The sequence below is a fragment of the Pseudophryne corroboree genome, chromosome 10 (genome assembly GCF_028390025.1).
Source record: "Pseudophryne corroboree isolate aPseCor3 chromosome 10, aPseCor3.hap2, whole genome shotgun sequence".
Classification (NCBI taxonomy): domain Eukaryota; kingdom Metazoa; phylum Chordata; class Amphibia; order Anura; family Myobatrachidae; genus Pseudophryne; species Pseudophryne corroboree.
The window spans coordinates 267946071-267969209 of NC_086453.1; the positions used below are offsets into that span (position 1 = coordinate 267946071).

Genomic DNA, 23139 nt, shown 5'->3' on the forward strand with positions numbered 1-23139 from the left:
ACTGAGCTCCTGTGCAGGGAGGCGGGGTTATAGAGGAGGTGGCGCTATGCATTCTGGGAACAGTCTAAGCTTTTCAGCCTGTTGGTGCCTCGGATCAAGATCCTACTCTACACCCCATGTCTATCCTTGTGGAGCCCAGTGTACCTCGCAGAAAGAGTTTTAACAAAGGTAAGTTCTTACCATAAAACTCGTTTTTCGGGTGCAGTGAACCCATAAACACTTATGTCCTGGAATTATCCCTGATTCTATGTGTTAATGTCCAAAAAACAGCTAAAATACCGGGCAAGAAAAAGGACTCTAATTGAATACCCCCCGGACTTTATAACCTGAGGCTACCACCCTTTTTCACACCCGTTAACGGGTGTATCTGAGTTTCCCATTGACCTCTTTCGTCTCTGGTGACTATACATCGACCACAGTATTGTCTGACAGCAGCCTCTCTCTTGCCACCTCCCATATATTAGTGCAAACATGGGGCCTTGTTTTCTGGTTGGGCTTTGTTACGAGGTATGGGTAAAAGAATGTGCAAAACAAAGTGTAAGAATTTTATTAATACAATGGTTGAGTTGCATTTTATTATAAGGACTATAGATTATACATTATACATTGTACACACCAGCAGTGTACATTTTTCATCAGTAGGACATACTGCTTTCATCCAAGTAATTAATTTTTATTTCCATATAATTATTATGGTGCTTGTTTGGTGTAAGCATCATTCTTTCCTTTCAGGTCACTTATCTGAGAGCGACGGCGGTAATACATTTTATACAGCATGAAACTTATAGCGAGAAGACCAAATCCTAGAATGACAGCAGTGATGATGCCAACAATGATTCCTGTCTGGGACTCTGCCAGGTGGCTTGTGTCTGTAGTCAGTGGGAAACAATGGGAAATCATTACTCAGTTATAGATAGGATGACATGGCCTTATGTCTATGAATCTAAAAGATATAAAACTCTTCCTGAAGAAATAGAATTATGTTATGAGTAGACTAGAGTAAGTTATGTATAATACCACACTGCAATGATGCATTGATGAGAAGATGCATACCCCTGAAATGTTTCTTGTTACCGCTTGCTGATTGCTTGCCGACTGTAGATGGTGGGTAGGTCAGGTGGTAAATGCGCTGCGGATAAGTGACCCCATAAAGATGCAGATCCCAACTCCATGCCCCCTGTACCCTTCCCACTGGATCTTCCCATCCAAGATCTCCCAAGATATTGCGAAGTATGATTTATGCTAATTTCATGTAAATAGAAAGACTGCGTAGGGAACATAATGTGACCATAGCAGCATAAACGCACCGTCTGGGCTTCCGCAGCGCCGCTCTATGCATCACCTTGGCTTGGAAGGGGTTAATGTTTTGTGGTGGGAGGAACGTAGAGAGAGGGTCCGAGGGGCTGATTGGCTGGATCATGTATAGGGGCTGGCATGTCATGCATATAGGCTGCTGACCGGGTACTTCCTGCCTCTCTTCCAGCTCTTCTCGTGAGGCCTGCAAGTACTGCTCCCATTTATTGTATTCCTATACCCTTATTCTCTCTCATACTTCTAAATATCCCTTTGTACTTATTTCACTCGCTCTCCTCTGTTCCTTGCCCTTCTCTATCCCCTCTACTCTTTTCCTATATTTCCCCTTCCTATCCTTTGTGCTCCCCTGTGCATCCTGAACCTCTCTATGGCCGCCAGAATCCGCCCCAGCCGCAACTCTTGCCTCCCCGCCCGGCTCCTGGACGCCTCTGATGTCCAGCCGGCACGGGGAGTGCCTGCTGCGGCTGCCAGTGAGGTTCGGGCCGCCCGCGGCCGGGCTCGGCCGCCCGCTCGCTCGTGCTCCCCCGCGAGTGCGCTCTCCGTCCCCGCTGCTAGCCGCGGCGGGGGACGGAGCACAGGGGGATAGAGGGCGCACGCGGTGGCTTGCCAGGGACGGTGCTCTGCCGTCCCTGAGCCCGTCGCTAGGAGCTACCCGCGGCAGCTCCGATCACGTGGGGCCGGGACGGAGCTACCGGCCCGCGGATCGGCGGCTTGCGGCCACCAGGTGGGGCAGCACCCAGCCACATGTGGGCTCCACTACTGGGGTTACTGGGCGGGCGGGGGGTCACGCGGCTGCCAGATACATGCAGTCTAGGCAGCGCGTGCGTGCTGATTTTCATCCTGCCAGCTGGGGGGCCCAGATGAGGCCTGACCCATCTGGCCGGCTCTCCCCTCTCGGCCGGTCAGGTCCGGCCTGCGCCCCCCCCTGACTGAGCGGGGCGTCGCCCCCGCTCTGCTGCTGCACATCTCCCGTTGCCTGTTGCGGATAGGGCAGGGCCGGTTAGAAGGGGGCGTTCTGCTCTGGTTCTGGGGGCTCCTTGCCCCCCAGTGGGACTGTGGCAACGGAGGTCCATAATGACCCACCGTGGGCTGCTTTTTCCACGCTTCTGCATACGCTAGTTAATAAATTAACACCCCCTATGGGATCCCCTAGGCCGGTACATCCGTATGTGGTCCCTGCAGCTAACCCGCCTGTGGTACATCCGTATGTGGTACCTGCAGCTAACCCGCAACCGTTCTTCCCCTCCCCGCGTCCTGTCATTGCCTGCCGACGTCGCTGCGGACGGCGTTCATTCCGACGTCGCGCTGCCTCCTTCCAGTAGTGACGACTCTCCGGTTTCTCGTCCTGCGGCCAATGCTCGGGATAGGAGGAGGTCGCGGCACTGGCGGTTTGCGCAAGGTTCCTCGCAGCAGGACAGCTGTACCGTGGTGCCCGACAGTGAGGGATCGTCCGGGTCCTTGCTTCCAACGGGGGGTTTATGAACCTCCCGTGGGGCGCATGACTCTGATTTTCCTATGCCTGCCACTGCGGCTGTACCCTTGGTGGACGCCACCGTTCTGTCCGCCATTTGTGCCGCTGTTGTGTCGGCGGTGGCGCCCTTGTTATCCTCCGTACCCGGGGGACTAGGGCGGCCCGCTGTTTCTTTGGCGGATAGCATTGCGCAATCTCTTACCCCGCTTCTGTCCCCTGGCGCGACGGTTCCCCCACCTGCCTCGCTCCCAGCGGCTGCGGGTCCTGTGGGGGAGCTGGGGAACGATGTCTCTTTTGTCTCCCCAGCCACGGAAGTCGTTTTTGGAATGGAGTCTGCCGGTGCATCCTCGAGTCGTTCGGTGGCCGTTGGGACGGACGGTGTTCCCTCTCGTGCAGGTGAGTCTTCATTGGACCCCGACTGGTCCAGGGGGAGCGCGGTAACACCCCATAGCGGCTCGGGAGCGGGTACTCACTCCAGCTCCTCTAGCGTAGGCAGCAGTGCGCGTAGGGTTTCTAGCAAGCGCAGCAGGCGCAGCCGCAGGCGTCGGGACACGGACTCTTCCCTTGCTTCCACGTCCTCGGAGGGTCTGTCCTCCGACGGCGGCTTGCACAGGGTTAAGCGTCGCAGACGGCGCGAGCGTCGGTATTCAAACTCGTCCACCTCCCAAGTCTCGGTGGAATCGGACACCGTGCACTGCGCTAATACGGCCGTGCAATGCGGTCTCAGGCCCCGGGTCCAGGACCGTATCCGTAAGGGCCAATATGTAAATATTTTCGCTCTTACTAGTGACGATCGCAAAGACTTACTTTCAGCTAAGAAAAAAGGGCAGGCCAGCGAGGACGCTTTGCGGTCCTACCCGAATTGGGTGCGATGTATGTTGATCTTTGCTGCTTGTTACCTGGAGACCCGCCCGGACGAACACATGAACGTTGTGCGGTATCAATTCCTCATACACGTGCTGTACCATAAGTACAAAGGGTCGGCCTGTCGTCGTTATGATGAGGATTTTCGGCGCAAACAACACGGGCGGCAGATCTACAACTTCGGTAAGAAAGATGTGGAATTGTGCTCGGAACTGACCCAGGGTTCGGCCGGCACTGAGGAAGTCGGCACAGCGAAGCGTTGGGCAAACCGACCTGCCTCTCGTTTGGCCGGCTTTCGCGGCGGTTCAGGGCGCGCAGGGCAAGGTAAATGCTTCGCTTTTAATAATGCCCAATGTGACTTAGGCGGCCGGTGTCGTTTTCGTCACTCCTGTATCAGATGTGGCGGGGGCCACGGGATTAAGTACTGTCCCAGTCCAGCGATCGGAGGGGCTTCCGGACCACAGACCCGACAGAGTCGTGCTCCCGCGGCCTCTGGCATTGGCCACAGCTCCCACCCCAATTAGACTTCAGGAGCTCATTCCATGGCTGCGATGGTACCCGCGGCCGGAAGACGCCCAATTCTTGCACTCGGGTTTCGCGTCGGGCTTCCCCTTGCCGATACATGGACGGGTGGGTCCCGGGGCGGGTACGAACCTGCGCTCGGCTCGGGAGTTTCCGGACGTGCTCCGCTAGAAGGTGGAGGCTGAAGTGGAGTTAGGAAGAATGATAGGCCCTTTCCGGGAACCCCCCTTGCCAGATTTGGTTTTGTCCCCTGTAGGCATAGTGCCCAAAAAGACCGCGGGAAAATTTCGACTGATCCAACATCTTTCCTGTCCTCTGGGGTCATCGGTTAACGATGCCATCCCTTATGAGCAGTGTAGGGTTGTTTACCTATCCTTTGATTTAGCTATAGACACCATCCGGTCTTTTGGGCCTGGGGCAGTGATGTGTAAATTGGACATCCAGTCAGCGTTCCGTCTCCTTCCGCTGCACCCGTCTGCCTTTCGGTTTATGGGTTTTAAGCTAGATGATGGCTACTACATCGATCGGTGCCACCCTATGGGCTGTTCTGTTTCTTGCGCCTACTTCGAAAGATTCAGTTCTTTCCTCCACTGGTGTCTCGAGCAATCGACGGGAGAACGGGGAATTTCGCACTACTTGGATGATTTTCTTTTTATCGGCCCATCAGACTCGGATCGCTGCGTCAATTTGCTGCAGGGGGCTCTGGCCCTCTTCGCACACTTTGGGGTTCCGGTGGCACCTGAAAAGACGGAGGGGCCCTCCGCCTCCTTGGTTTACCTCTGCATTCAGATCGATACCGTCGGCGGTCTGTGTAGGCTCCCTGCGGACAAGGTGTTGCGCTTACACGACGGCATCCTATATGCGCTGGCTGCGGGCAAGCTCACTCTCAAACAGGCTCAATCCTTATTGGGCCTGTTTAACTTTGCTTGCAAGGTGATCTCCATGGGCAGGGTTTTCAGTAGAAAATTGGAACGGGCCACCGTGGGGGTTAGACGCCCGCATCATTTTCTTAGGTTGTCCCTCGAAATCTTAAGAGATTTGCGTATTTGGGACGACTTTCTTGTTCGTTTCAACGGCATCTGTATTTGGCAGGAGGCAGCCGTGTCTAGCCCATCCCTTGAGCTTTTCACGAACGCCTCTGGCGCTTACGGGTTCGGAGCTTATTTCGCGGGCCGTTGGTGTGCGTGTCCTTGGCCTCGGGCCTGGCTTAGCAAGGGCCTCACGACGAACATGCTGTTGCTGGAAATGTTTCCCATTCTGGTCGTTCTGAAATTGTGGTGCGTTGCCCTGCGTAACAAACATGTTATCTTCTGGTGCGACAATTTGGGCGTGATTTTTGCTATAAACCGCCAAAAATCCACGTCCTTGCCGGTCCTGCGGGTCCTTGCGCAGATAGTCTTGCTATGTTTGGTGAACAACATTACGTTGCGAGCCAAGCATGTCCCTGCCGTGCGTAACGAAATTGCTGATGCCCTGTCTCGCGGCGATTGGCAGCGGTTTAGGCGCTTGGCTCCTGCAGCGCTAATCCAAGGGGAATCCTGTCCTGCTTATGTGTGGCAGGTCATCCACCCGTATTGGAGAAGTTAGCCCACAGGTCGTTGGCCCCTGCCACTTTTACGGCCTATCGGGCCGCCTGGGAGCGGTGGAGTCGCTTCCTCCTGGAAAGAGGCCCGAGTGGTAAGACCTCCACGATTTACTCTTAGAATACATCTGGATGTTGTACTCCGACGGGATTTCGCGGGCGTCTGTTAGCAGGATTCTGGCGGGTATATCATACTTTCTGCAGCTTCGGGGGGAAGCGGATTTTACAAGGTCCTTTTTCCTCCGGCGGGTGTTGAAAGGTTGGGCTCGGGCGGTCCCGCCCCTCCCGGATATTCACCTGGCGATCACGGGTGCTTTGCTGAGGCGGATTTTGGGATCCCTTAGGAATATTTGCTCCTCGGGATACGAAGTTCGCCTCTTCATGGCGGCCTTTACGATGGCCTTCCACGGTGCATTCAGGGTGGATGAGCTGGTGTCCATCTCTCAGACTTCTGCCTCGCCCATGCTGGCAGCCCACGTCGTCGTACACCCCGACGGTTTGTGGTGCAGGATTCAGCGCTCCAAGACTGACGTAGCCGGCAGGGGGCAGTGGGTTCGAATGGGTTGGACTCGTGCGCGGGGCATTTGTCCAGTTGCCGCGGCCCATGCTTATTCGTCCCTTCGGCCTCCAACGCCTCCCGGGTGGCTCGTCCATAGTGATGGTTCCCCGTTGACCAGATATCAATTCCGGTCGGTTTTGGGACGTTGGTTTTTGTACCTGGGTCTCTCTCCGGCCGACTATGGGACTCACTCTTTCCGCATCGGCGCTGCTTCAGCAGCTGCTGCGGCGGGTTGGTCCGAAGTCGAAGTCCGGGCACTGGGTAGGTGGAGGTCTGGTGCAGTCAGACGCTATATCAGACCTTTTCCTCCCAGTGCGCCCATTTGAGGACTAGCCACTCGTCGCAATTGCACTTTGCGATTGCGGGGGCCTTGAGGAATTTTTGTTTTATCGTTGGTTTTACCTACGGCTTTTGCCGGCTAACGAAGTTTTGTTTTTGCCTCAAGTCAAATTGGGTGGCCCAACCCCCCCCTTAGGGACGCAGTTAGGTTGCCCATTTAAGAAGGCTATCTTTTATTTCATTTATTAACCGTCGTCATACCCTTCTTTTACAGGACGGCGGTTAGATCCGCACTTTATATGGTTTGTCAGCCATTCATACATCTATTGGCTGTCCGTGTCGGCTCTGGCCTGCGACACAACCCGGTTTCCGGAGCTGCAGGCTGTGCGCTAGTTGGGGCGTAGAGGCCTCCGCTGGGACGGCCTGCGGGACTGGCTTCGGACGGCAGTTGGCCGATTTGGGTATCCGCTGTTTTTGGTCTTGCATCTGGGTGGCAACTATCTGGTGCACCGCACGGGGCTTGACATTCGCCTCGAGATCAGCCATCAGCTGTTGGAACTTATGGCTGACTGGCCGTTTTGCCTGATCCACTGGTCAGACATCGTCCCTCGGCGGTCTTGGCGTGGAGCCTTTAACCCCGGGGCGATTGACCTAGTTCGGAGGCGGGCCAATTCGGTTGTCGGTCGTGCTGTTCTCCAGCATGGCGGGCTGGTCGTGCCGCACGGTGGTATCTCCTTCCGGGATCCGTCACTGTACTGGTCTGACGGGGTGCATTTGTCGCCAGCTGGCATGCTGATCTTCTTGGAGGACATTATTCACGTTCTTCGGTCCCCTTAGGTAGTTTTTCTCTTTCGGTCTCTTTAGTTAGTTTTGTTCTGCTTTTTAGGTCCCTTTAGTTAGTTTTTCTGCTTTTTGGGTTCTTTTTGAGTTCGGTGGCGGTGGCAGGTTGGTAACCTGGCAGTTGGCCGGTTTCTGAACGGTTACTTAATTTTAATTATGAGTTCAAGGTTAGAAGTTTGGGTGTACTTTTAGGTAAATTTCATAGTTTTGAATTAGTTTACGGGCATCACTTTACCAAGTGGGGTCCATATAATTGGTATAAACATATGTGGATGGCGGGGCCGGTGGACCAATTTTTTACCCCGTAGGGGCGGAGCGTAACTCCGTCCCTACAACTGTTGGTGGGTAGGGGTAGTGGCAGAAGGTCGACCCCTGTCCTTGGATTTTTTGATTTTCAATGTCCGGGATGGAGGCAGGAGGCCGATCCTGGAACATCTGGGGCAGAAGGCTCCCTCACACATATGTTTTTATCGCTAGTTTTTTCTGTATTATGATGTTGATCACCCATGTTACGTTTATCATGTTTAACCGTTCTTCTCCCCGCCACCTTAGTTAGAGAGGGAAGTCTACATTTTAGTTTTAGTATTTAATAGTCCTTCCTCTCAGTTAGAAAATAAAAGCTGACCCCTTTCACGCCAATTACAGTTGTTGTGTCTTTATTTTATAAGATAAGTGTGCTTGAGTGGCGCGTGGATGCATCTGATGTGTGAGGTTTAAGTGAGAGCTTGCTCAATAAAAAAAACAAACCCTAAAGGAATTAGCAAATAAAGGGAATCTATTGATACAATTCACTTAGGTGGAAATATTACTACATCCCCAATGGTTTTTATTTTTTCAATCTCCTTAACAGAAAACAATGTAACTCTTTTTGTACTGCAGTTGTACTGTTTTCTGAATGCTAAATAGCCTGAATTTATTAATAAGTAAAACCACCTACAGATGTGCCCTCACTCACCTAGTGTTTTTGCACCATATGGCGTAAGGCGCTTGGCATGACTAATAGGCCCTACACACTGGCCGACATCAGTCAAAGATATGAACAATCTCGTTCATAAATGAATGAGATACCGTTCATATCTTTGAGTGTGGAGGTTCCAGCGATGAACGATGCGCGGCCCCGCACTCGTTCATCGCTGGTCCCCCGACGGCTGTACATGCAGACCAATATGGACAATCTCGTCCATATTTGCCTGCACTTCAATGCAGCCGGGAGACGGGGGGAGTGAAGAAACTTCACTCCCCCCGTCACTGCCCCTCTGCTGCCGGGTCGCCCGTCGACCGTATCCGCCGTCGGGCAGCTCGGTGGCGGAACGGCCAATGTGTAGGGCCCTTTAGAACTAGTGACATGACCAATTGTTGCATCTTTTATGCACCACAGGTGCTCACGAACATACTTCCAGTGTACTAGGAATTACCGCTTCTGTTGCAGTTGTCTCAGTGTAAATGTGCATGATACAGCGTTGTGGGATGAATGGCGCATCTCTGTTATATCGTCTCTGGTATCTTCTCTTTTTCCACTGATTTGCATCTTTTTGCACTGCTATTATCTGCAAGTTCACCTTTTATGTATTGGTTATGAGTAGCTGCACATTAATGATGCAATAGAGATGTAGATTTGCCAAACATAGTCATTTTTGATGACGTCAGTACTAAGTGAAGCAATTTGATGCAATTTGACAATAGGTGTACATGGATGCTTCAGTATTTACCTTCTCTCACCCTTCCCATTCACTTTCCTCAGTTCTATCCTTGATCCAGTGGCGTAACTACTGCCCCCGCAGCCCTCGCGGTGGCTTGGGGGCGAGGGGCTGCGGGGGCGCCACTGATTTAGCACAGATTGACATGCGGACGAGCGTCCGCATGTCAATCTGCTCCTACTAACCCTCCCCGCCGTGTTGGAGGGACACGGAGGGCACAGCGTGCGCCTCTCCTGTGTCCCTCCTTCATCATCTCCGGCGGCCGCGGGTCTAATAGAAGAAGTGCCGGTTCGTGAGCCAATCAGAGCTCACGAACGGCACTTCGTTTATTAGACCCGCGGCCGCCGGAGATGATGCAGGAGGGACACAGGAGAGGCGCGCGCTGTGCCCTCCGTGTCCCTCCAACACAAACCAGCGGGGGAGCAGCAGCGGCGGCGGGGGAGGGGGCATATATGGCACTGGGGGGGAATATCTGGCACTGGGGGCATATGTGGCACTGGGGGGGGGGGGAAATCTGGCACTGGGAGCATATCTGGCACTGGGGGGGGTAATATCTGGCACTGGGGGCATATGTGGCACTGGGGGGAATATCTGGCACTGGGGGCATATGTGGCACTGGGGGGGGGGAAATCTGGCACTGGGAGCATAGCTGGCACTGGGGGGGAATATCTGGCACTGGGGGCATATGTGGCACTGGGGGGGATATCTGGCACTGGGGGCATATGTGGCACTGAGGGGGAATATCTGGCACTGGGGGCATATGTGGCACTGGGGGGGTATATGTGTACCTGGCACATAGGGGGGGGCTATATTGTGCACTGGGGTCATGTGAGTACCTGGCACCGTGGGGTAATATCTGGCACTGGGGACATATGTGGCACTGGGAGCACAGCCCTAGCAACAAGCACTACCCCCTAGCAACGAGCATGACACCCAGTGCATGAAACCCCTGGCAACGAGCATGACACCCAGTGCATGAAACACCTGGCAACGAGCATGACACCCAGTGCATGAAACCCCTGGCAACGAGCATGACACCCTGAGCATGAAAACCCCTGGCAACGAGCAGGTAATTTAAAAGTAATTAGAAGCCTTACTGTAGGACTTAATGTGTAATGGGCATTACGGTGTGTGGCATAATGTATCACGGACATTGCGGTGCGTGTCATAATGTGTCACTGGCATTACGGTGTGTGGCATACTGTATCACGGGCATTGTGGTATGTGGTATAATGTCTCGGTCATTGCAGTGTGGCATAATGCATAACGGGCATTGCGGTGTGTAGCATAGGGTATAACGGGCATTGCGGTATGTGTCAGGCATTACGGTGTGTTGTATACTATATCACGGGCATTGTGGTATGTGGTATAATGTATCAGGGGCATTGCAGTGTGTAGCATAATGTATAACGGGCATTGCGATTCCTGTCATAATGTGTCAGGCATTACGGTGTGTTGTATACTATATCACGGGCATTGTGGTATGTGGTATAATGTATCAGGGGCATTGCAGTGTGTAGCATAATGTATAACGGGCATTGCGATTCCTGTCATAATGTGTCGGGGGTATTACGGTGTGTGCATATTGTGTCATGTGCATTATTGTGTGTGGCATAATGTCTAAGGGCCATTGCAGTATGTGGCATAATGTATACTGGGCATTACTATAAGGAGGAAAAATTACAAATAATGTAAGGGGCATGAATCAGGATTATTTTTCTTTCCAGTGGTGGCTAACGTCTGGGCGTGCAGGTTGGAAAACAAAAAACAGAGAGAGCGCAAACAGACTAAATTAATAGTATTTAATTAAAACTACACAAATAAAACAATATAATTGCAATTGATAAACATAAAACTAATTAATATAACATATCATATAAAATATGAACAAATGGGATCCTCCAGCTTGAAGTCCATTAAATGCAATATGAATTCCGAATTCTACGGTAAAATACACTCCTTTGATTCAGAGCACTAAATCCATCAATTTGTGTTTTAAAACCAAAGTGAATATTAATTCTGCAAATCATTCATTTCTCTAAAAAGTTATTAATTCCGGAAAGTCACTTTTTGTTAATTGACAAATGTGCCGCTTGCTCCAGCACTTTAAATTCCAAATGGGTAGCAGCTTTAAATACGTATTTATTTGTATTTATTCACTTTTTTGTATATGTGAATTTTATAAACAAATTATATGAACATACAATTTACATGTAGGAATGTATTGCTGTCTCCTCTATTAGATATTTATCTGCCATTTGTTTATTTGTTTAATTTCTGCTTATTTTATTTATTATTTATTATTATTATATTATATTATTTTATTTATATTTATTATATATTATATACATTTAAGTTGTAATAATTTAAGAATATATTAATTACTTTTGTGTCAACCGATTTAAAGGAAGTACGATTGATTTGTGTATATATATATTTGAGTATATGTACCATTAGATTTATACACACACACTCCTAGTAATTGATTCAAACAGGTGGATACTCAGATGATTGCACTTAGGATTTAATTAATCCCCGGTCCCTATAAGAGTGGAGACTGGGTGGTAACCGAATACTTTCTCCCTCTGAGGAAACGACCAGTTTACGTAGGTCGAGAAACGCGTCAGGGTCTTGTTGGACTTGGGATCCCGGCACTCTCCATTTATGCTGCTAAATCCATCATCTTCTACAATTTCTGCAGCCCACCAGTGGATTCATTCACATCACAGCCACCTGCATTGGTCCGCCTTGCCAAACGGGGACCGTGGCCGTCATACATTCCATCTGTGAGGTTGCGGTGCAGCCGTCTGATGTATGGTGTTTTCCAGCGTCGTGAAGCTGAATTCATCCGGGTGTGGTAAGCGGCTATTTCACTGAAAGATTTCCAAAGTGTGTTTTAGGGAGAGCGGTAGACAGAGCCGCTGTAAAACACACTGGAAGACGGCATTCCGTATTTAAAGCTGCTACCCATTTGGAATTTAAAGTGCTGGAGCAAGCGGCACATTTGTCAATTAACAAAAAGTGACTTTCCGGAATTAATAACTTTTTAGAGAAATGAATGATTTGCAGAATTAATATTCACTTTGGTTTTAAAACACAAATTGATGGATTTAGTGCTCTGAATCAAAGGAGTGTATTTTACCGTAGAATTCGGAATTCATATTGCATTTAATGGACTTCAAGCTGGAGGATCCCATTTGTTCATATTTTATATGATATGTTATATTAATTAGTTTTATGTTTATCAATTGCAATTATATTGTTTTATTTGTGTAGTTTTAATTAAATACTATTAATTTAGTCTGTTTGCGCTCTCTCTGTTTTTTGTTTTCCATTGATTTTGTAGGGTTGCTAATACCCTATATTTTTGAGAGCAGCGAACAGCACATCAGCTTAGGCTCATAGAGGCGCTTTTTTTCTTTTTTTTTTTTTTTTTTCTTTTCTTTTTTTTCTTTTCTTTTTTGGAGTGCAGGTTGGAAAACTGGGGTATAACGTAGTCTTTTCCTGCAATGCCACGCCCCTTTATGTGAAGCCACGCCCACCCCAACGAAGCCACACCCCCTATTTTGCAGAGCGCGCCTTCGGCGCGCGCACATTTATCCCTTTAATAGTGCCAATTATGGGGGATGGGGGGGGGGGGGGGGGGGGCGAAGACGCCACTGCCTTGATCCTCTTGTCCTTCTAAACATCTTTCCTTGGTACCTTTCTTTCCATTGACAATACCTTCCCACCGCCCCTGCCCAACAAACCTTCTGTCATAGTGCTCACTCTTTCACCCCCCTCATTAAGTTCCTTTCCCAATCTTACCATTTCTACCTCAGTTACATTTCCAGGATCAGACCCTTTCTCAACCTGGGAGTCACTAAAACTCTCATTCAGCCTTTATAATCTCTTTCCTTGATTGCTTCAACCTTCTCATAAGCCTTCTAATCTGCCTCTTGCTCGTATCTTCAAAACCTCCACCTACCTCATTTTATTCTCTCTGTGGTTGCCCCACTTAGCCAGTCCCTCTGCTGGCTCCCTGTCCTTTCTGGAATCAGGTTCAAACTACTCTCACTCACCTAAGAACTTTCAACCACTCTTCTTTCCTTATATCACCAGCCTCAGGTGCCCATACACTAGACGATATTATGAGCGATTTGACCATTTCCGATGGATCAAACTGCAAATCATCAACCTCTTGAAGGGTTAATTATCCTATTCCCCCCTGACAGGACACTAGCTTCTGAGGGAACAATTTGCAAGCCCCACCACGGCGAGCGTGCATTCCCGCAGCACGACGCCACCCCTAACAGAGCCAGAAGAGTGGTGAGTACTAAGCCGTCATCCCGGTTAGCGGGTCGCCGGCCATTATGGCAACATGAGGGTACGGAAATGCACGGCTTCTAACCGGGGCGGACTGCATCCCCGACTTAGTGCAAACGCTCCACTTCTGAGGGGGCGAACTGAGTCGCAGTACACTGTACACAGTACCCACACTGGCAAACACAGACTTAAAATGGTTATGACTCCATTTTAAGCACTAAATTACCTCAGCCAGTATAAAAAAGCAGGAAGACCGCACACCATTGAGGGGGTGGGGCTTCACTATGAGCAGATCCAGCAGCTCCCCAGCGCCATTTTTCCTCTGCAGTGGACACAGACACTGACTGACAGGGACGCGCAGCTCCTTCGGAGTGACTCCAGCTTACCTCAGCGGTACCAGGGGGCCTTAGCAGGGGGGAGCGATTATTAGTGTACTAAGTCCCCAATCTAGGTACTTAGTCTGCGACCTGGCTAAGCTTGGCATTAGCGTTATGGGCGCGGTGTGCTGGCTCCATAATACCTGTGTGTCTCCCTGGAAGGGCTCTTTGTGGGTTAATTGTGCTCTTAACCTTTTCCTGTGTGTGTGCTGTCACATTTACAATATGTCAAGCAAAGAGTGTGTTTCATGTACGGCAGAGTGTTCCTCTTCCCCAGGGGGCTCACTACAGTGTACTCAGTGCAGTGTACCTTCCCAGGCTAGCGGGGCAGAGCCAGCATGGCTGGATTCTATTAAAGGAATGATTTCCCATATTTCTACTAAATTGTCCTGCAATGAGAATGAGAAGCAATACTTAAGACAGTCTGTGGATGAGTTTATGAACAGAGTCTCAGTCCCCAAACCAGTGTCTCAGTCCCCTGCCATTTGTCCGCAAAAACGTACTCTGGCCCATATCCTGCAGTCTGACTCTGATGATGATGGGTCAGACATGGAGGAGGGGAGGTGGGTTCAGAGGGGGGGATGCTGCTCTGTCACAGGGAATACAGGCTCTTATAGAAGCTATCAGAGACATTCTGCAAATTCCTGATAAGGTGACAGAGGAGTGTGAGGAATCTTATTTTAATGTAAAAAAGAAGTCCTAAGTCACTTTTCCCATGTCAAAGGAACTGAATACCCTGTTTGAAGAACCGTGGGTTAATCCTGATAAGAATTTTCAAATTCCTAAAAGGTTACTCTCATCCTTTCCTTTTCCTCCAGAGATGCATCAGTATCCAGGCTGTCATGGAAAATAGTGTTGGCTGTCATGGAAAATAGTGTTGCCTGTCCCTGGTGCAGCCTCCCTGAAAGACACGGCTAATCGTAGAATTGAGACCACACTAAAATCCATGTATACGGCTGCTGGGGTGGCCCAGAGACCCACTATAGCATGTGCGTGGATTATCAAAGCCATTCCTAAATGGTCAGATAACCTAATTGAGGGGTTGGATTCCTTATCTAGGGGGGAGATTGTTTTACTCCTGCAACATATACAGGACTCTGCAAACTTTATGGTGGAAGCCATAAAAGAAGTAGGTTTGCTAAGTGCACGCACCACTGCTCTGACAGTGTCAGCTCGCAGGGGCTTATGGCTACGCCAGTGGACTGCGGGCGCGGACTCCAGGAAAGGTGTGGAAGGCCTAACATTCACAGGAGAGTCCTTATTTGGAGATGAACTAGACAAATTGATCTCCAAAGCTACTGTGGGTAAGTCCACGTATCTTCCTTCTGCAGCTCCCCCAGCCAGGAAGGCCTAATCAGGACCTAACCTACAATCCTTACGGGCTGCCAAGTTTAAGGGCAAAACCAGAGATTCTTCTACAGCCACCAGAGGAACTAGAGGTAAACCACGGAAAACAGCAGCTGCTGGTTCTCAGGAACAGAGCTCAAGCTCTGCTGCCTCAGAGCCTTTAGCATGACGGTGGACCGTGATGCCTGGAGGACTGGCGGGTGGGAGCCTGACTAAAATTTTTCAGTCACATCTGAACAGGTTCATGCCAGGATCCCTGGGTCATAGATCTTATTTCCCAGGGCTACAGACTGGAGTTTCAGGAGCTCCCACCTCACAGATTCCTCAAATCAGGCTTACCAGTTTCACAAGAGGCAAGTATAACCTTACAGGATGCCATTCAAAAACTGGTACAGACTCAGGTCATTTTCCAGTTCCACCTCATCTACAAAACAAGGGATATTATTCCAACTTGGTTGTAGTACTGAAACCGGACGGTTCGGTAAGGCCGATTCTGAATCTAAAATCGTCGAACCCATACTTACGAGTGTTCAAATTCATGATGGAGTCTCTAAGAGCGGTGATCTCAGGTCTGGATGAGGGGGAATTCCTAGTGTCTCTGGATATCAAGGATGCGTACCTTCACCTTGCGATCAGGCCGCCTCCCCAGGCTTATCTACAGTTTGCAATGCAGGACTGTCATTACCAGTTCCAGGCCCTGCCTTTTGGTCTCTCTACGGCACCGAGGGTGTTCACCAAGGTGATGGCAGAGATGATGTTTCTCCTTCACAAGTAGGGAGTGAACATAATTCCGTACCTGGACGATCTTCTGATAAAGGCACCGTCCAGGGAGAGGTTGTTGAACAGCATTGGCCTCACAACCAAACTACTCCTGGATCACGAGTGGATTCTAAATCTCCCGAAATCTCACTTAGAGCCAACTCGGAAGCTCCCATTTCTGGGAATGATACTGGACACAGAGTCACAGAAAGTTTTTCTTCCGTTGGAAAAGGCGTTGGTAATCCATTCAATGGTTCGGGATGTCCTGAAGCCAACCCGGACATCAGTGCATCTATGCATTTGCCTTCTGGGGAAAATGGTGGCCTCTAACGAGGCTCTTCAGTACGGAAGGTTTCATGCAAGACCCTTCCAGCTTGATCTGTTGGACAAATGGTCCGGATCGCATCTTCACATGCACCAAGGATCCGTCTGTCGCCAAAGGCCAGAATCTCCCTTCATGTGGTGGCTACAGACTTCTCACCTAATCGAGGGCCGATGGTTTGGGATTGAGAATTGGATTCTGCTAACCACAGATGCAAGCCTCAGAGGTTGTGGAGCAGTCACCCAGGGGGTGCAGTTTCAAGGAAGATGGTCAAGTCAGGAAGTCGTCCTTCCTATCAACATTCTGGAACTCAGGGCTATATACAACGCCATTCTGCAGGCCTCATATCTTCTTCAAAATCGGGCCATTCAGGTCCAGTCAGACAATGTGACGGCAGTGACGTACATAAACCAACAAGGCGGAATGAAAAGCAGAGTAGCAATGTCAGAGGTGTAAGGAATTCTCCTCTGGGCAGAAAAACACGCTGTGGAATTGTCGCCGGTTTTCATTCTGGGAGTAGACAACTGGGAAGCAGACTTCCTCAGCAGACACGACCTGCACCCGGGGGAGTGGGGCCTTCACCTGGAGGTGTTCAGGTGCTTGACACGTCGATGGGGATATCTGCAAATTGACATGATGGCCTCTCATCTCAACAAGAAGCTCAAGCGGTATTGTTCCAGGTCGAGAGACCCAAAGGCAGTGGCAGTGGGTCTGTCAGATGGTGTACGGGTCCATGGGTCTATCAGATGGTGTATGTGTTTCCTCCACTTCCTCTGATTCAAAGAATTCTCAAATAAGAATAAAAAGGGAAAAGGTTCAAGCAATTCTCATTGCTCCGTACTGGTCAAGAAGGGCCTGGTACGTGGACCTTCTGGAGATGCTCCTCGAAGATCCATGGCCTCAACCTCTTCACGAGGATCTTCTGCAACAGGGCCCGTTCGTCTATCAAGATTTACCATGGTTATGTTTGATGGCATGGAAGTTGAACAGCTGATTCTAGCCAGGAGAGGCATCCCTAACAAGGTCATCCCGACTATGATCCAAGCCAGGAAGGGGTAACGTCTAAACATTACCACTGTATTTGGAAGAAATACATCTCTTGGTGTGAGAGGAGAAAATATTCTTTGGTAGATTTTCATCTTGGACGTTTTCTGCTTTTTCTGCAGTCGGGTGTGGATGTAGGCCTACGTCTGGGCTCCATAAAAGTCCAGATTTCAGCCTTGTCCATTTTCTTTCAGAAACAATTGGATTCTCTCCCTGCGGTCCAGATGTTCTTGAAAGGTGTTCGCCACATCCAACCTCCCTTTGTGCCTCCCACGGCACCTTGGGATCTCAATTTGGTGCTGCAGTTCCTCCAATCGGACTGGTTTGAACCATTACAGGAGGTAGACGTAAAATATCTTATGTGGAAGACCGTCACACTCCAACGTGTGCCGGAGCTGGGGGCGTTGTCTTACAAGAGCTCCTATTTAATTTTCCATGAGGACAGAGCTGAACTCAGAAATCATCAGCAATTTTTTCCTAATGTGGTGACTGCGTTTCACATCAACCAACCTATTGTGGTTCCGGTTGTTACCAACACCTATGTTACTTCAAAGTCTTTGGATGTTGTGAGGGCTTTGAAGGTGTATATGAAGAGAACAGCTTGTCACAGGAAATCGGACTCACTGTGTGCTCTTTACGATTCCAATAGGATTGGGTGTCCTGCTTCAAAGCAGTCAATTGCACGCTGGATAAGGCTCACTATCCAGCATGCTTATTTCACGGCAGGTTTGCCGGTTCCTAAATCTGTACAGACCCACTCTACTAGGTCTGTGGGTTCTTATGGGGTGGCTGCCCGCGGTGTCTCGGCCTTACAGCTCGGCCGAGCAGCTACTTGGTCAGGTTCGAACACGTTTGCAAAGTTCTACAAGTTCGATACTTTGGCCTCTGAGGACCTTCAGTTTGGTCAATCAGTTGTGCTGGACTCTCAGCACTCTCCCACCCGGTTTTGGGAGCTTTGGTACTTCCCCATGGTACTAAATGGATCACCAGTATCCTCTAGGATGTAAGAGAAAATAGGATTTTAATAACTACCGGAAAATCCTTTTCTCGTAGTCTGTAGAGGATACTGGGCGCCCGGCCGGTGCTTCGTTCATCCTGCACTGTTACTTGGTTAAGTATTGTTGGTTGGTTCAGCTGTTGCTGTTCCTGTTTCAAGTTTGGTTAGCATGGCTTTCCTCTTGTTTGTGTGTGCTGGTTCGGAATCTCACCACTGTCCTTTTATATCCTCTCAAAGTATGGAGGTCATTCCGAGTTGATCGCACGGTAGCAGTTTTTTGCAGCTGTGCGATCAGATAGTCGCCGCCTATGGGGGAGTGTATTTTAGCATAGCAAGTGTGCGATCGCTTGTGCAGGGGAGCTGTGCAAAAAGTTTTTGTGCAGTTTCTGAGTAGCTCTGAACTTACTCAGCCACTGCGATCACTTCAGCTTGTCAGGTCCCGAAATTGATGTCAGACACCCGCCCTGCAAACGCCTGGACACGCCTGCGTTTTCCACGGCACTCTCAGAAAACGGTCAGTAGCCACCCAGAAACACCTTCTTGCTGTCAATCACCTTGCGATCGCCGCTGCAATTGCACTCTTCGTAAGATCCCACGCTGCCTGGCGTTTCCCATTGCCGGACAGCGACACGCCTGCGCATTGCGGTCGCGGCGCATGTGCAGTTCAGACCCAATCGCACCACTGCAAAAAACTGCAGCGTACGATTGGGTCGGAATGACCCCCCATGCCCGTCTCCTCCAGCACAGTTTCCTAGACTAAGTCTGGTAGGAGGGGCATAGAGGGAGGAGCCAGCCCACACTATCAAATTCTTAAAGTGCATAAGGGCTCCCAGTGGACCCATCTATACCCCATGGTACTAAATGGATCCCCAGTATCCTCTACGGACTACGAGAAAAGGATTTACCGGTAGGTAATTAAACTCCTATTATCTTATGTGTATTGTACTATATCGTTTGCCCAGGACTGCCGGGGAGCTGCTGGGGGAGTTCAAGAGAAATCGTTAACGAGAATGCATCATTTACAGGTCGTCTAGTGTACGGGCTCCTTAAGGGGCCCACTGCTGCCCAGACCAGCAATGAGTTTTCCCTTGGGCCCCTGCAGAACCATTTTGAGCAAAGTCATACAGTTGTCCTCAATGATGCTAGCAGGGTTGGTCCCACTGCCTGAGGAACCTCCCCCTTATCTCAGGGAGGCGGGTCTGGCCTTGTGTGTGTGCAGCCAAATCAGTTTGCCATCTGAGTCGGACTGATAGGGGAGTCTCCTGCCTTTCAGCACTGATGATCACAGCTGCGTACTGCTGCATTCTTCCTGAATTACAGCTGACCGTGAATTAAAGGCAGCTCACAGCTGGTGTAATTGGTGCTGTCAGAGCCTGCTTGACCGAGTGCCAAACTGAGGAAAGTACAGGGGGTGTGCCCCCCCCCCCCCCCTCACAGATAGGATAGTGGCTGCTGTGCTTCCACTGTTGTGTGCAGGTGTTGATATTGCAGAGTTATATAGGCACACCCCCGTGGATGACTCAAACTATGCACAGACCAGTTACTTAACCAGTGGTGTTGGCTTATTGTTAGAAAGCGGGTACAGCCATATCCACTGTCACATGTACTCTGGTGATAGCGCGGATCTGGACAGGATCATGGATTCATACAGCTCACCAGATGGTGACTGTATACTGGAAACAGTTAGCTGTGCAGGGATGCTGGAACAGCTTTATGGCAGGTATTAAGTTCTCTCATAGGAGCTAAATAGGAGATGCTGTCTCCCTCCATGTCGCTAAATAGACTTATACAGTAAAGAAATAAGAAATAAGATGACCCCTGCTTAGTCTCACTTGTGATATTGGTGGCCATCTTGGGATAGAGCATGCGGCCTCCCTGGAAGACAGGAAGACTATAGTATGTGCAGTGCACACTCTACTTTAAACACCCACCATCACCAAGGTACACCCCCCTGGTCTCCACACAGGACTGTGTGATTGTACTCTTGTCACTGCCTCTCCCTGTCACTCTGTGCCTCTCTCTGCCACCCACTGCTTCTCCCTGTCATCCTTTGCCTCTCCCTGTTACCCAATAACATGTGGCATATAATGAACTTGGGGTGGGTCAGAAGAGGAGGGCCCAAAATAAATTTTTGTACCTGGGCCCACCACTAACAAGTTTCATCACTGCATCCCTCTCACATTCCCTAATTTGTAAGTTCTGGCAAACAAAGCCTCCTCTACTATTATTTCCTCTACAAAATTATATTATTTGCTGGTTGTATTTATGTAATTATGTCATGGCACCTTCCTTTTTTACCTTTATGTGGCAACAGACGTTTTAATCTACTTGTTGCATACTGTATATATATTTTGGTTGGACTGTACTGTACATTGAAAGTATTTGGACATGCACCCAGCAATTTATTAATGTATGCAAGTCTAAACTTGCTTTTCACTGTCTAATGTACTTTTGTAAGTTTGTTATATGTTTTATCCCCTTTATATGGGGCTACATTACGCTTGTGGTGCCACCTAAATAAAAGAAAATACTGAATATTCAAAATACTTACCGCTACCACTTGATAGACTGGACACTTCTGAATCCTGACTTGCCTTGTCTGCAAAACAGTAAATAAGCAATGTCATGTATACATGGCATGGGTGTATCCATTATGTGAGCACACGGGCCACATGTAACACTGGGAATAGGGTGTAAGCCCAAACATCAGAATGTACATGTTAAACAAATAAGTGAAGACAGACAGTATCTGTAAATAACAAGCACCCCTCTATGGAAAGATACCACTATCTAAAGGCCTTAAATAAGTGATATTAGGACCATTTCACAAAGTTTAGCGCATATTTGCAATCTTGTACTCCGCTGCCCGGCAGGAAAAGGGTTAACACAATCAACAGTCAGTGTCTAAGAAAGGCTGTTAAAATTATTACATTTTTAACTGTAATATTAAAGTTAGGGCTTACACATTAATGTTAGTATTTAGAGAATGGCATGTTTTGTAATATAGGGGGACATTTACTAAGCAGTGATAAGAGCGGAGAAGTGAGCCAGTGGAGAAATTGCCCATCAACCAATCAGCAGCTCTGTATCATTTTATAGTATGCAAATTATAGATGTTACTTCAGTGCTGATTGGTTGCCATGGGCAACTTCTCCACTGGCTCACTTCTCCGCTTTTATCACTGCTTAGTAAATGTCTTCTATTCTTATACTTGTGTCTGTATTCTCACACTGTGGGATGACAATACCTGTATCTAGGTTTTCTAGTTACATTCCAATAGTACATACTGGACTTGAAGTGTCATTACATTAACATTACCTGAACCATATATACTGTAGTATTATGCATGTATCTAGCCTTTTTATTACAGATTGTATCATCTTAATATCTACAGTATTATGTCATTGTTATCTATGTTACTAAAGGGGTTGTAATCTTTTTAGCAACGGTCACTAATATAACAAGTTAGGTATTCCAGTCCATTCAGATCCCTATAATACAGTACAGCACATGTTATAAAGGACTGGACATACTGAGTTCTCCAACAGAGTGAGGATCAGCATATTCATTTTACTCCATGGGGATAATATAGTAAGGAGCATTATCTGTAAGTGGAAAACATTTCCACACAGTTTCTCCTGCTAATAGTGTAGAATACCTTGGCCAGGCTTGGACTGGCCTACAGGGGTACAGGGGAAAGCACCGGTGGGCCCCACTGCCTGGGGGCCCACCTCCTGCTCTAAGTATCAGGTTCCAGACTGCGCACTTGAATTATACATCATACATATGTTACCTTATACTGGACTATGGTGTATTTTCTACAGTTCATTGCTGTTATTAATCTGGTAGATTATCGTGCATGCAGCAGCTGAATTTATGGTATATATTTGTGAAGGGGCCCAGATGTTGCACACTCTAATGGTTAGTAATACCAATGAGGTGGCAGGCCACACCCCCTCTGTGGACTAGCCACACCCCTAAACATGGGCCCCTACCACTGCATTTCCCCGGTGGGTCCTACATGCCCCAGTCCGACACTGACCTTGGCTGATGTCTGTAAGGTAAAATCCAATGTATTAGACAATGCTAGTACTACTGTACATAACCTGCAGGCAAGTTATCTACACCAGTGGCACACATGAGTACTTTCAGATACATCAAGAGATTGTGAATCATATCAGTTCCTGACTCACTGGATTGTTTGAACATGAGATGGCTTTTGCAGACACCCAGCCATCACCCTACAGATCGGTTTCTGCCTGTGCTGGCCTCCTCAGTGCAGTTGTATTGGTCAGCAAGGTGAAGAGACACAGAAGCATCCTGATTTTTGCCAGTGGGTGGTTCTTTGACTCACACGGCTGCCATGTACAGTAATTGGCATTTTCAAGAGCATCCTTCACCTATTTCAAAGGTTTATATTCATGCCTTTCCTCAGTCTCAAAATTATGATAAGGCTTCTTTTATTGGAGGCCAAATATTGTTTTAGAAGTCATCACAATGCAAAACAGAAACATTTATATAATTGTTACAATTGCAACTGGCACACAACTGTACCAACTTTCAAGTGCATCTTTTGTCAGGCTCTATAAGCATGGTAGATAGGTGCAAAGTTATAATGGGGAGGGGGGGGGGGCAATACTATTACAAATTCCTTATTTATAAACATTTTCCAGTCATTCAGTTTTACTTTTTCAGTAATTCTAAGAAAAAAATATCAGTTATGTAAAAATAATGTATCAAATATAACCCTTACTTGTTATATAAATTGGTCCTCTTGAAACCATCACTGGGTCTGCAGCACTACCACCTCCATTAGCCTCCCTCTTTCTTCTTGAACTGGGGCATGTCTTAGAAAAAAAG

General features: G+C 48.7%; 1 long non-coding RNA gene across 1 annotated transcript; it reads right to left on the reverse strand.

The window, feature by feature from the left end:
* Positions 1 to 665: 665 nt before the first annotated feature.
* On the reverse strand, positions 666 to 23120 carry LOC134965508 (uncharacterized). Its single transcript, XR_010188406.1, has 3 exons — positions 23033 to 23120; positions 20831 to 20878; positions 666 to 869 (listed from the first exon to the last, which is right to left on the reverse strand). It is a non-coding gene; the product is annotated as an uncharacterized LOC134965508 (long non-coding RNA).
* Positions 23121 to 23139: the final 19 nt, after the last annotated feature.